The following is a 14,554-nucleotide window of genomic DNA, read 5'->3' as shown; positions in this document are numbered from 1 at the left end:
GCAATCTCTTGTAAGTGGCATATGGGGTGGAAAAAGGTGAAACACACACTGTCTTACTTTCCAACTGGCCAGACTGGAGGAGTTTCTAGAGGCTTTGCTGAGAGGATTTGACCTTGTTCAGCAAAACTGAAGACTGTGCAAACTTTCCTCTCAATTCCTGCTCTAATTGGCTAACAGAAAAAGTACAACCAGGCTGGGCTAGTTTCTTGGAGTTATTCTGCAGGAAAGATGTCTTTCCTTACCTTTGGGAACAATTAAACTCCACCTTCTTCCACCCCCCATCTCCACTGATTTGTATCTCTCTCTTCAATTTTCATCTTTTGTTGCATATCCATACATGAACATCTGCAGGTTATATCTAGACCATGTAAGTTAACACAGGCTTTCTTGGGGAGAAAAAATAAACACAAAACTATTTTTATAACAGGTGTACCCTGTTAGATAGAAGAAAAAAATCATCTCTAGTCTCTGAAGAAAAAACACTCACTTCATGCTTTTTCTGGGGAGAAAGCCGATGTTACTATTTCCTGTGATTGTTTAAATAAATGATGTTAAATTATGGAAAGCAAAAGCATGGGAAGTTGTTAATATTTCTCTAACACATTTGAGCTTAAGAGGAGACAAATGGAAGCTTTAATAACAAAGCACACATTGGATTGAACAATAAACACTACTCAAAATCACATCTGAGTTGAGGGCACAACAAATTATCATTATGAAGTCAAAACTGATAATCCAAGTGGGTTTTTTGCTCTGAGACACTAGATCTATGTCTTTTATACATCTCTATGGGAAATCAAGTTGCTTTTAGAAATTCCTTGTTGAAGAGATGCTCAGTGGTCACCAGCTTGCCTTCTTAGTTATCCTTTAACATTTATATACCTTAGCCTTCCTTGTTGCATAAAAGGTTTAATCCTAGAATAACTTGTTTTTACTTCTGTAGGAAATAGCTGTAAATCCTAATCTTTAGGCTCATCCCAGCTTTCTAAGTTCAGCCTAAAAATAAACCACCACACGTTCACCCCAATGTTCATCGCAGCACTGTTTATAACAGCCAGGACATGGAAGCAACCTAGATGCCCATCAGCAGATGAATGGATAAGGAAGCTGTGGTACATATACACCATGGAATATTACTCAGCCGTTAAAAAGAATTCATTTGAATCAGTCCTAATGAGATGGATGAAACTGGAGCCCATTATACAGAGTGAATTAAACCAGAAAGATAAAGACCAATACAGTATACTAATGCAAATATATGGAATTTAGAAAGATGGTAACGATAACCCTATATGCAAAACAGAAAAAGAGACACAGATGTACAGAACAGAATTTTGGACTCTGTGGGAGAAGGCGAGGGTGGGATGTTTCGAGAGAACAGCATCGAAACATGTATATTATCTAGGGTGAAACAGATCACCAGCCCAGGCTGGATGCATGAGACAAGTGCTCGGGCCTGGTGCACTGGGAAGACCCAGAGGAATCGGGTGGAGAGGGAGGTGGGAGGGGGGATCGGGATGGGGAACACATGTAAATCCACAGCTGATTCATGTCAATGTATGACAAAAACCACTACAATATTGTAAAGTAATCAGCCTCCAACTAATAAAAATAAATGAAAAAAAAATAAAAAAATAAAAATAAAAATAAACCATCATCTTTTCTATTGCCCCCTACTGGGAAATGACTTCTAGACTACCATGGTTTATAGAAGTCACATTTCTAGTCTCCCAGTCCTGAAGGAAACCAACCCTGAATATTCATTGGAAGGACTGAGGCTGAAACTGAAGCTACAATACTTTGGTATCTGATGGGAAGAGCCATTTCATTGGAAAAGACCTTGACACTGGGAAAGACTGAACACAAAAGAACGGGGCAGCAGAGGATAAGATGGTTAGACAGCATCACCGACTCAATGAACAAGAATCTGAGCAAACTCCAGGAGATAGTGAAGGACAGGGAAGACTGGTGTGCTGCAACCCATGGAATCACAAAGTCAGACACAACTGAACAACTGAACAACTGTGATCTTAATCGAAGTTATTTTCAAAACCATTTCAATTCCATTCTGTTTCTCACACCTTCCATTCAAATTACTGCCAAGTACTTCGGTGTTGATGACTTGACTTTGCCAATACTTCTGTTGTGCCTCCATTTCCCTTTCCTTTTCCAATTCTAATCTCCCTTTCACCATGTACACCCTTCACGCAATAACCTATCATCTGGTGGAACCCACCTGCATGCTCATTGACTGATCTCACAAACACAAATTCAATTTGCTTCTATAATCATAAATGTTAGGTATCTAAATTCCAACAAGTGGATAGAATTCTTATGACTTCCAAATTTGATTTTTAGATATGACAGCTACTTTTCACTTGCCTCTCACAAAGAAATAAGTAGAACGCTTGCATTCATCTATGACCCAGTGTAATACTTGTGTATGAATAGGTGGGGGGGGCTCCAAGAAAATTGGAGTTCAGACTTTAGTGTTTCCTTGTAGTAAGGCTTTAAGACATTGACATTATAGTTACGGACAAGACAGACAATGCTTTTGACACTCTGAAATTTCTGTCTCTAGCTGATATTTTTGATACAAAATTGCCCCAAAAAGGAAAGTTTTTGAAAAGTATGATTAAAAAACTTAATTTCTTTGTGTGTTTGGCCAACAGACTCTAAGGAAAAGCCAGTGGGCATGTTAAACAGGAAATAATAAAGTGAAATTGCTATGGAGGGGTGTACAGTAATCCATTATTAAACCAGACTAAGTCAGTGGCAAGGTGGCAGATGGGGTGCGAGTTCAGGCATATCAGTTCTTGTCAAGCTAACTTTGTCTCGTGCTCAGTGAATTTACCTTTCGGTTAAAAACAGGGTTCAGGTACTTCTGTTGTTTTTCTGTTTTCCCATCCGAGTGACAACCAGTTTAGAAACCGCAGATATCCTTTAGCAGCAAACAATCCTGTCTCAGTTTCAGGTTTCGTTTTCCACTCCCTGGCTGTTGCTCTCTGGGACTGCCTGCTGCCTTGCAGAAATTCCTTGTCTCACACATACTGTCACACCTGACGTGCACAGACCTCCATGTGAACGGTGCTTTGCCATCTCTTGTCTCAATTGATCCTCATACCAAATCTTCACAATAAGCAGGAAGGGGTTACTATCCCCACCTGACAGGTGAGGAAACAACCCTCCTGAAAAGGTAAGTGACCTCCCCAAGGCAATGCAACCACTCCCAGGAGAGTAACACTGGCACCCCAGCCTCTAAGTCCCAGGTCACCTCTCTCCCCACTGCAACACACGGCCTCCTAGTTTTACGAAAAACCTTCTCAGCGACAGGAAGAGAATGGGTAGAAGAGGAGTTTGGAAATGACTGAACTAGAGACTGACAGAGACTTATAACTAGGGGACCCGTAAGAGGACCTGCCCAAATGTGTATCTTTCCTGAGATGTTGAGGAGCTCTGGATAAATGTGAGCTTACTTTCTTTTTGAAAATAACTTTTATTATTTCAAAGAAATTTCCTTTTCCTATTTAAAAATGAATGCACACTTTTTTGGGGGTGGGGAAGATCTAGCAGGGTACAGAGTAAGCATAAAAGGAAGGTTCTTCCCCATCATAATGGCCTGTTTAATGCAGGTCAAAAATGGCACCTGCTCTCAACTTAGATATAGGGGGAAGTCACCAGGGTTTTCTGGAGAGCTTGAAAGGACAAAGTGATACAAAGCACACAGAAAAGCTTTACAGACATTGTCAAAAAGCTTCCAAAATATTATGAGCTTCAGGGTCAAATAAAACTCTTATTTTTTACTTAGGTACCTGAACTTTTCTGTATTTTTTTTTCAAAGAATGAATTGCTTCTGTGCTTAAAGGATGGAATATTCTCAATCAGGTCATCAAATTCCACTGGACCAGTATAAAATTCCTTAAGGCAGGTCCCCAAACACTTTGTTCTTCCAATATTTAAATTACCCTTAAGGAGAAATGCAGAGAGTTAACAGCAATGATCAAAAAGTGGGGCTGGATGTGCAGGGAACTTTCCCTTAAAGCTTGGAGAATGGAGGGCTTTAACAGTTGAATGCACTAGCCAACAGCCTGCTGGAACAAGCTGATGATGGAAGAACAGGCTAATCTCCAATCATCCAATCAAATCCTATATTTGCCTGGGCCTGCTTTAGGCATCTATAAATGCAAATGTTCTATGGAATACATATTAAGGACACAGAGCAATTAAAATTGTTGGCTGTAGTATTTGAGGAAGACTTCAGGGGCTAAGGAAACAGACCCAATATATAGGCTCTATACAAGGCCTAGAGATGGGAAGAGAATGTGGAAAGCAAAAGGGAAAATATCCAATTATTTTGCAATTACCAGAAGTGACATTTTCAGTGCGACCACACGACACAGATATTATAGCAAGGTCAAATGTTCTGAAGAACTACCTTTTACACAAGGGAAGAAATATTTTCTTTTATTACATGACATTTTTCTCTAAGATTTTTCCATGAACCAGAGTAGAAGGATGGTCTGGGGATGATTCAAGTGCATTATATTTATTGTGCACTTTATTCCCATTGTTACATTGTGATATAAATATAATAGTTATACAACTCAAACCATAATGAAGAATCAGATCATCAGGCGTTACCCTAGATTCTCATTAGGAGTACGCAACCTAGACCTCTGGCATGCGCAGTTCACAGAAGAGTTTGTGCTCCTAGGAGAATCTAATGCTGTCTCTGATGTGACAGGAGGCACGGGCAGGAATGCGAGCGATGCCAAGTGGCTGTAAAAACAGTTGAAACTTCATTCCGCTCACCTGCCGTTCACCTCCTGTTGTGCGGCCCGCTTCCTAACAGGCCAAGAACTGGTACTAGGACATGGCCCCAGGGGTTGGGGACCCTTGTCATAGATAACTTGTTTTGCGTTTCCTGCAGTTGAGGGATACAGAACTGTTGTGTTATAGATATAATACATTAGTACAGGACTTTAAAGAGCTTGAAGAAGTCTTTATACAGTCTCTGATCTCCACAGAGAAACCAGGGGTGGAATCTAAACAGTGAGTGTGTGGAAGGGGAATGGTGGAGTTCAGACAGAACCCAGCACCGTCTGGCTAGGAATGCTAATACCCAGCCTCTAAGAAACCTGGGAATACCAGCTGGGCTGTCCTGCACCAGGGCAGTTATGAGAGAGTAGCCTATGAGAATGTTGCCCGTGCTTGTCATATCCAGGTAGGCCTTACAAACCCCTTGCCTTATAAACATTTGGGCTTTAAAGAACACACTGGATGAGCTTCTGCACAGTTGTGAGAATTAAATGAGATCTTATGAGTAAAATACTCATAAGAGTTCATGGGATATGATCAGCCCTCAGAAATGGCTAAAATAATTATTACTGTTATTTGATTTTACTATCTTTACTGTTTAGGTGAGATGTTTAACTTTCCTAAACCTCAGTTTCATCATCTACAATGTGAATAAGTATAGCAGCCTTACCAACTAGCCACAAAAAAAATAAGGGAATAATATATGTAAATCTTGTAGCTCATACTTAGTGAAAAGCAGATGATGATGAAGATGGTATGGGGGACCTTGCCCAAGGATACACAGAAATAAATGGTAGTGATTCTATTTCACCAAGTCTGTCTGACCCCATGCCTGAACCTTAATTACAAAGCTTTATTGCTTCTTGCATTACCCTTAAGAAAAACCACAATAATTAATTGCAAAGGCCAAGGAAGGGCCCCTTTTAAGAATGGACACAGAAAACCATATTAATGTGGCATTAACAGGAAGACTGATTGACCTAATTTGGTTCCGAAGTAGCACTGGAGGTCCCCTCCATCATTATGAAAATGATGGGCCAGCAGCAGCACAGTGGCATTAACAATGTGCTTTCCTAGTGAGTAAAGACAGCAGAACCAGCTTAGCAGCGTCTCTACAGTAGTAGGGGTGACTTTGACTGTGCCCACCTAATTTTCCAGTTTATTCCAATTTTGACCTATGGCTCTGGACAAACTGTTCAAGGTCAAGGGTAGAAGCTAGTTGTCTGTGAGTCACAGCGAAAGAGGACTGGGGATGCATTATCAAGAAACCTTAACTCAATGAACAACTGCCTGAAAATATTAGTAGTATTTACTTCTGAGATGTATAACGAGCAATTGAAACATTACCCAGATGCCAGCTGGGGCCCCTCTTTCCTTACAGTTCTAGAGAAGCCTTGTTTGAATCTTTCCAATCCACAGAGGATGAGAATCTAGCTTCCTTCCTCCTGTGTTCCTGTGAATTCCAGGGAGACTTTGACTTCTGCTTTGGCTTCCATATCCCCTGTGCTGCCTCACTCCCAATGAACACAGTCTCTGTCTCCACCACAAAGTTCTTTTGTCCAGCCCAAGCATTTATGATCTCAGTCATCTGAACAAGTTGGTGCACACCATGCCTGGCTTCCCACTATCTAGATGACTGTAGCCTCCTTCCCCAACCCCTGCTCTATAGCAAGGCAACCTCATCCCCTCGATTTTTGCACAGCAGCTTCAAGGTCACCTTTTGGAGCCCTTGATAGCTCTGCTTACACCCCAAGTAGACTGTCCAAATATTTCCTCAAACAAATCCAGGGTGCCACGTTTCTACAGCGTGACCCTGCCTCCTGATCACAGACAGGACGTGCGTTCCAATCAAATTTACTCCCCGAAGAAGGTCTGGGACTCCTAAACTCAAGTGAGTTGCTCTTGGGTATTTCAGTTGGTCAGGGGTGGAAGTACAGGTCTGGGGAAGACAAAATTTTGCCAATGCTGGTGAAAGCAGAGAAAGCCAGTGTGCAGATAAGGAGACCATGTGGCCTCCCTGCAAAGCCGGGAGAAGGCAGCTCCCGGCCCTGGTGGAGAGGGAGAGGAAGAGAGGCTGGGTTGTTGTTGACAGCTTTCCAGATTTGTTCTCAAGAGCTCCAGCTGTAAACTTTCTCTTCCTTGACCTTGGCCTCCTGGAATGCTACACCCTGCCCCATTTCCAACTTTAAGTTCGTCTGAATGGGTTTATGCTTCTTGTACCCCCCAAAATCTTTGTCTTTCTCTCCCCTCAGGGGGAAAAAAAAAGAAGAGGGAGGTCTGAGAACAATGAAAATTAAGACTTAAGTCCTTCTTCAGTGAGAGAGATGACGTCAAGCTTGCCTTCCCAGATGGTCCTAATGTCGGGAGCTTTTGGCTGAGCAGCTCAGCCTCTAAGAAGACAGCTCAGCCACACTCCTGATGCTCCCTGAAGAGAGACACACATGGAAGACCTAGCTGTGATGAGGCTGAGGCCCTGTGAGCAGTCACCTGGCCCTTAAGGACTCAGCTCTGAGCACAGGCAGGCATTTTGTTCTTCACAGCATCCACGGCACCAGCTTTAAGAGCTCATCCTCTGCCGTCCCCTTCTCCTCCTGCCTTCAATCTTTCCCAGCATCAGGGTCTTTTCCAATAAGTCAGGGGAAGGACAGAGGTCCTTAAAGTTGCACCAGAAAAAAAAAAAGCTAATGGGTGGCCCACATGCTACCAGGTTTCATCTTGAGCCTGTGGCCAACCATACGAACTGGTTTCTCTGGTGAGCCCACAGAAGCCCTCACCTTTATTTGCTGCATGTGCTGCAGGCCGTCAATAGCAGTCAACGGAGGTGAATCCAAGAAACACTAATACAACTTGTTTTCCCTGGTCTATTGTGAAAAGTGTTAAACTGGGGATTTGAAGACCAGCCCGGTCTAGAACACTATCTGACTGGCTGTGTACAGCCTCTCCTGAGCATGTTTCTCTCATCTGCAAAGGAAAGGCTCAGATCAAAGTGTCTCCCAGACCCCTTCAAATAAAAAGTTCCCAGGATTCTAACAGTGAGAAAAGAAATTTTAGATAATAGAGTTGATGGGAGTTGAAAAAAAAAAAAATCCCACAGAAAACTAAGCATAGTAAAACAATGCCCAAAGTAGAAGAGATTCCAAAACAAGTGTCAATACATGAGTGAAGGAATTGGAAAAAAAAAAAAAAAAAGAAGAAGAACCTAGAGGGGTTGGGATGGGGTGGGATATGGGAGGGAGGTTTAAGAGGTAGGGAACATATGTATACTTATGGCTGATTCATGTCCATGTATGACAGAGACCAACACAACACTGTAAAGCAATGATCCTCCAATTAAAAAGAAATAAAAAAGAAAACAGAGTCAGAGTTGCTAGTAGGGAATAAAGAACTTAAACTCTGTGGCAGTCATGGAACCTGGTCCAGGGGTTTTAAGGAAGCAGAAGGAAGAGCTTCCAAGCAACATGTTAGGCAGCAGGTGCGAGGCAACTGGTCAGGAGGAAGAAAGGATGTTTTGGCGGGGGGGCGTGTCAGTGGGGAGTGAGAGTGGGATTAAAACAAACTGACAAACGCATTATAGTACAAAGAGGAGAATGAGACTGATTTCTGCAAAGCCTGAGATTTCAGTGGAGAAGTCAGGAGAGAAACAATAGTTTCATTTCTCCGATTGTCTTTCAGTTGTTATATGGGAAACGGCTTAACAAAAATGTCAAGTCTCACTTTTATGTACTCAGAGCCCAACTGTGTCTGTTCTGCACTGTGACAATTGCCTCCAGAGTGGCCTCTCTCCTTAGCCCATCCTCTGTATCAAAGTGAAAGGAATGATTCTCAAGCATACCATAATACTCCACTCTCCCACCTAAAGCCCCTTCACTCCCTCCTCTTCACCTTCTGCCTTTGTGCTTAGCACCTTCTGAATAAGCAAATCACCCTGCTCCCTTCTGAGAAGCTGAGAGCCTTCCAACACACAGCCTCCTCCCCAGGGACCATCTTTTAAGCTCCAGTTTAATCCCATGCAAATCTACCTCTGTGTTTATAGCTACTCGGTATGAGAAAGTAAGCCTGACCACAAGCAGCAGGGCAAAAGCACATGAAGCTGTGTTCTAGAAAGGTCCACTCACCATATTAGAGCACTTGTCTTTGGGGAAAACTGAAACTGAGAAGAAGGGGAGAGTAGACGGAAGTGGAAATACATATGGGAGAGAAAGTAAGAGGTAGAAGCCATGAGGCAGAAGCAGAAGGATCTACGTGGGAGCAGACACAGCAGAGAGACAGTTGGGGGTGTAGCCCTGGATTAGGGGGCAGCGGGTACTCCTGATAGGTCAGTAATAAAGAATCCACCTGCAATGCAGTAGCCTCAGGAGACGCAAGTTCAATCCCTGGGTTGGGAAGATCCCCTGGAGAAGGGCACGGCAACAGACTCCAGTATTCTTGCATGGAGAATCCTATGGGCAGAAGAGCCTGGAGGGCCACAGTCCAAAGGGTCTCAAAGAGTCAGACACAACTGAAGCAACTCATCATGCATGCACACACGCGCACTCATATCCAAGGAAACACTTATGAGGGTTGCTCTTGAGACCCCAGTATGACAATCAGAACAAAGTTCTTATTCTCTGCGTGGCTGCACTGTTCAGTAGCTGAAAGGATGTCTTGTCTCTCTTACTTCCTAATGGGTCCTTAAAATAATCTCCCATTAGCTGAAGTAATGTGAGTAAATCTCTTTCCCTTACAAACTGAAAAAAAAAAAAACAACAACAAAGAAAAATAAATGCAATAAAGACAGCCTAACCAACAGGACAGACAACATGTTTAATGCCATCTCCTGCTTTAAGGCTAAGTTCAAAGTCAGACTCTGAAAGTTTTGTATTTGTGTAAACTATCTGGGCAAGGCAAGCAGGCTATCAGATGTCACTTGGCTGAGTAGACAAAGCCAGGGTGTATTTAAACATGATCAGAGCTTTGGAATAGAATCTGGATCACTGATGTTGTACAGTAATGATTTGTCAAAAACACAGAAGAGAGAGAGAGGGGGGCTATGTGGTCTATACGGGTAGGTAGCTGAGCAATAGAGACTGATATGAGATCAAGATGAAAAGAGCAAGAATGCTATTCATCTTCAAATCTCTGCTTAGAGACTGAACCTATTTGTAAGGAAAGCCCTGGCCGGGTTGTCTCTGCCTAGGGGAGCTCTTGGTGGCTTAGAAGCTGGATAAACAATAGCAGGTGTTTGCTTCTCAAGGTAGGTGTGAGGAGGACTACGAGGGAGGTTAACAAGCAGACACGGCTCATGGTGGTGACAAGGGAGGAGACAAGAAGGGAGGACAGAGGGAACGCTCGCTCAGGGCCCATGGGGGCAAGGAGCGTGGCGTATGAGAGAGAATAAAGGGCCAAGCTCTGCCTGAGCTGACCTACAATTGCCCTGTAGGTGAATTATTCCCTTTTAAGTAATTTTGCTAAGTGGCCACCTGAGGGCACTCTATCCTCTGCACCTAGGAATCATTTAATTTCTCCTCATGAAGGAAATTTTCCTCAATTTGCTGAAGGATAAACTAAGTAATGCCTTAAGGAAGGGGGCCCATGGACCCAACGAACATTGAGGCTTGGGGAGAAGGCAAAGATGACCCTTCCCTTCATCTTTATTCTTGAACTAGATTAATGAACGAGCAAGACTGACCTCAATTCAAATCTCTGGGTAATCAATTGCAAGGAGTAAGTAAAATAACCTCATTAAATCCATTTTTTTTTAATGTAAAAAATTAAGTTTAAATAATAAATAGTTCCCTAAACAGTATTTTATAATGTCAGAGACTGTGTAAAATAGAAATAATAATAATAATAAAAATCCATTTAGTGTTTAGTAGGGAGTCAATATATAGGAGCTCCTTCCCATGTACATACACAGGCAAGCAAACAGATGTGCCAAATACAGGAACAAGGGAAGGGACAGCAGGAGGAGTTAAGCCAACCCTTTCTCTTTCTAAAGGGGGCAGGGATCAGAAGTTCCACAATGCAAGTAGGTACAGCTGTGTTAGGCAATCACTGCACAAAGCAAGTTTCTGCTGCTCTTTCCATAGCAAGAGCTTGTATATAAAAGCCAGAGAGAATGGGACACAAACAGCTGGGAAATAAAGATGAAAGCAAAACCGTGTCAGCGGGGAGAGACACGCAACCCCCTGAGAACGTGGCAGTGTCATGAAAGACAATCTGAACAAGGTCACAAGCGGGAATTCTTAGAGTTCATTAGACTCTCGCCCATCTCTGACCACCTTCTTCTCAGTCAACCTGGGGAATGGGATAATCAGCCCCTAGCTTGCACATTTCCACACTAAACCACTGTCTATATAATGAAACAGAGCCACAGACAGAAGCATGTTTTATTCTGAAGACTAACCGCGGAATTTTGGCTGGGCAAAAGAACAAAGTCGGCTTCCCAGCGCCAGCGGAGACTAGAGGAGACGCTTCCCCCGCCCCACCAGCCTCCCAGACGGCAGGTTTTGCAGCCTTATGCTGCCCTCTAGTGTCGTTTTCTGGTATGGTTACATAAGAAATAAAAATACTCCCAAGGCTCCTGAAGCAACCAAAGATCACTTTGGCTGAGAACTAGGAAAACAAAAGTAAAATCCTAACATGAAAGCAAAAGCAGGCTTCGCACTAAAATTCGAAAGTGAGTTAAATTTGGCCTCAGCATAGACACTGCATTCGTTCAGGGCTTTGAACTACAGCATCTGGATTAGTGAGTGTAGGAGACCTGCACTGGATCCCTTGGTCTGACGCAAAAGCAGGCTTCGCACTAAAATTCGAAAGTGAGTTAAATTTGGCCTCAGCATAGACACTGCATTCGTTCAGGGCTTTGAACTACAGCATCTGGATTAGTGAGTGTAGGAGACCTGCACTGGATCCCTTGGTCTGGAAGATCCGCTAGAGAACGCAATGGATACTCATTCAGTATTCTTGTCTGAAGAAGTTCATGGACAGAGGAGCCTGGTGGGCCCCAGTCCATGGGGTCGCAAAGAGTCAGACAGGTCTGAACTACTAATACTTTCACTTTAAAAGTGCAGACACCTGGCCTTCCCTGTACATCATTCTCAAAAGATCATTGCTTCAGTCTGTCTGGGAAAGGTGCAGAAATATGGACCCCATGGACCCCACCACATAACTGATGTTTTTAATCAGGGAGACCTCACTCTGAGAGGAACTAAGGATTGTGGCGATGACTGTGCACAGAGTGTAGACTAAGCCTGATCATTTTATTTTAATTCTAAAAGGGCAAAAAAAGTACAAAATAAAATCATTATCTAAAGCCAGTCACCTTTCATTGTTCTTGCATTTAGACTGGCTGAATCCTACGCGACTAGCTAGCTTGCAAAGGAAACAGTGCTGTTAAAACGGAATGAAATTGGGTCATTTGTACTGACACGGATGTACCTAGAGTCTGTCATTCAGAGTGAAATAAGTCAGAAGAAGAAAAACAAATATAGTATATTAACACCTCTATGTGGAATCTAGAAAAATAGTACAGATGAACCTATTTGCAGGGCAGGAATAGAGACTCGGATATAGAGAACCGATGTGTGGATGGAGGGGGAGTGAACTGGGAGACTGGGATGGACGAATGTGCATGGCCATGGGTAAAATAGATGGATGGTGGGAACCCCTGGTGTAGCAGAGAGCTCAGCTTGGTGTTCTGTTTTGACCCAGAGGAATGGCATGCGGGGTAGGGTGAGGGAGGTCAAAGAGGGAGGGGATATTTGTATACATATAGCTGATTCACTTCGTTGTATAGCACAAACACGACATTGTAGAGCAGCTAGATCCACCACCACCCCCCAAAAAAGAAAAAAATCAGAGTGAAGAGTGCCTGTGGATGTTCTCCTTTCTCATTGAGGCCTCCTAACTCCAGGGGGCATCCAGGTGGGAAGGGCATCCAAGGCCTCCTTGCTCATCCTTCAGGGTCTCTTCGAGAACTTCCCTCCTCTCATACTCCACTTGGCGATGCCTGATTACATTCGGAGTCCTGATGTGGCTCCAGGGAATCCTGTTCTCTGTCCTGTAAATGTTCCCTTAGTGTCAGCCTTCTTGGAACAGAAAGCTCTTTGTGACTGGAACCCTATTGCCCTTTTCTCTGCCATGCTCTCCACATGGAGCACAAAATAAAGACTTAGTTAATACCCCTCATCTGACCAGGGCCCCTGGCTGCACACACAAAAAGGCTGTGCTTGCTGGGAGATGTCCACCCCAGGACCACAGGTTCTCCTCCAGTTCCCCCTTGCTGGGGACACAGAAGGCAAGGGGGCTTTATTGTTGCCATTGGATCACACAGCCAACTGCAAGTCCACAGCTTTGCCTTTTGGTGTCTAGGTTTTAATTTTAGAAACTTGCTTTCACTTTCTGGCATGCTCTGGTAAGTCTAAACACAGAGGGATTTCACAAGGTAAAGGGGGGCATAATCATTAGGATAGAATTTCTTTGTCCACCTGAGAAAGTTATCTCAAATGTAGAGTGTTATTTTCTTAAACACAAAGGCACTCAGTCAGAAGTCAACAGTTAGCACCTTCATATTATATAAAATATTATTTTCAATTCATAGTTTTTGTTTTTATTACAGATAAAGCCTTTCTTATATTCAGAATCCAGAAACACTCCACGCTTTAATAAAAATCAGCTCTGAGGGTTTCTTAGGTTTGTAAAAGTCCCTTCCACCACTAGAAAGAATCCCACACCATGTCATCCAATTACCCTCACTTTGATTTTTTAAGGAACAATAAGCAAATATTTATTCCTCAGGAGACAGCGTCCTACTTGTCCTATAAAACACCCACTGCCTGGCATGCTTCTCTGTTCGGTCTGAGCAGTTCAGCGCGTGTCACGGACTTCACCCGTGAGCTGCTTCTTCCCAGCCATTTTAGCCTCCCACCTGGCGTTCACAGTTTCCAGGGCAGCTCATTTATGCTTACCGAGGTCTCTTCCCACACAAACAGAGCTCTATTTTGCTTTCGCTTTGGTGTCTGACACAGCCAGCACACTGATGGTCACAACCTCTCCCTTTTCCTTGACAATTACCACCTGGGCCTGCTGTGAAAACCGGGGCCCCCACGAGATAGGGACGGAAAATGCCCTCTCTTCACTTCAGTCGGAGAGAAGAAACAGGGTTGGCCTGTAAAATAGCATGTCCTTTCAGCTGCATTTTACTTTTTGAGCTAAGCTATTAGCTTTGTGGGCATAAACAGGCTCTCTTTGAAGTTAACAAGAGGCTGACTCTGAGAGAAGGGTTACAACCATCACCACATACTTTATGTGTTAGACAAATAAAGTACAGAGATTGTAAATATATTCTGCAATTACAGAAAGTGAAATCCTTTTCTTTCTTCTCTCACCCTGCTTAGAAAGAATATTTTTTTCTCTAGAAAGAAAGATTTTTCTCTTTGCAATTCCCAACTCCCCTATGTATTTTTCTTTCAAATCAAAGGGAAAGATCTTATCAATATAAATGAACAGCTCTTGCCAGGCAAACATGTGACCATGCTGATTCCCACAGGACTTTGGAATATATCAGGACAGAAGAGAGGAGCCATGGAGGGGGCGGGTGTCAGAACTGAGGTTATGTTTTGGTCTGCTGAAGCAGTTGTTTTAACCCTGGGCAAGTCATTCAAAGCTCAAATTTCCTGCAATCATATTAAAGTGCTAATAACCTCTTGTCTAATGCTTGCTGTCATGGTAAATGAGATAGAATCTATGCATATGC

The 14,554-nt window shown here is 43.1% G+C and overlaps 1 protein-coding gene across 16 annotated transcripts in view; it reads right to left on the bottom strand.

Moving 5' to 3' along the window:
- Positions 1-14,554, bottom strand: part of NRXN1 (neurexin 1) — a 1,160,507-nt gene that overhangs the window by 588,569 nt on the left and 557,384 nt on the right. The gene's annotated exons all lie outside the window — the stretch shown is intronic.

Source organism: Cervus elaphus, chromosome 11 (assembly GCF_910594005.1).
Source record: "Cervus elaphus chromosome 11, mCerEla1.1, whole genome shotgun sequence".
Taxonomy (NCBI): domain Eukaryota; kingdom Metazoa; phylum Chordata; class Mammalia; order Artiodactyla; family Cervidae; genus Cervus; species Cervus elaphus.
Note: the sequence above shows the minus strand (reverse complement) of the source record. Positions and strands in the feature narration are given on the sequence as shown.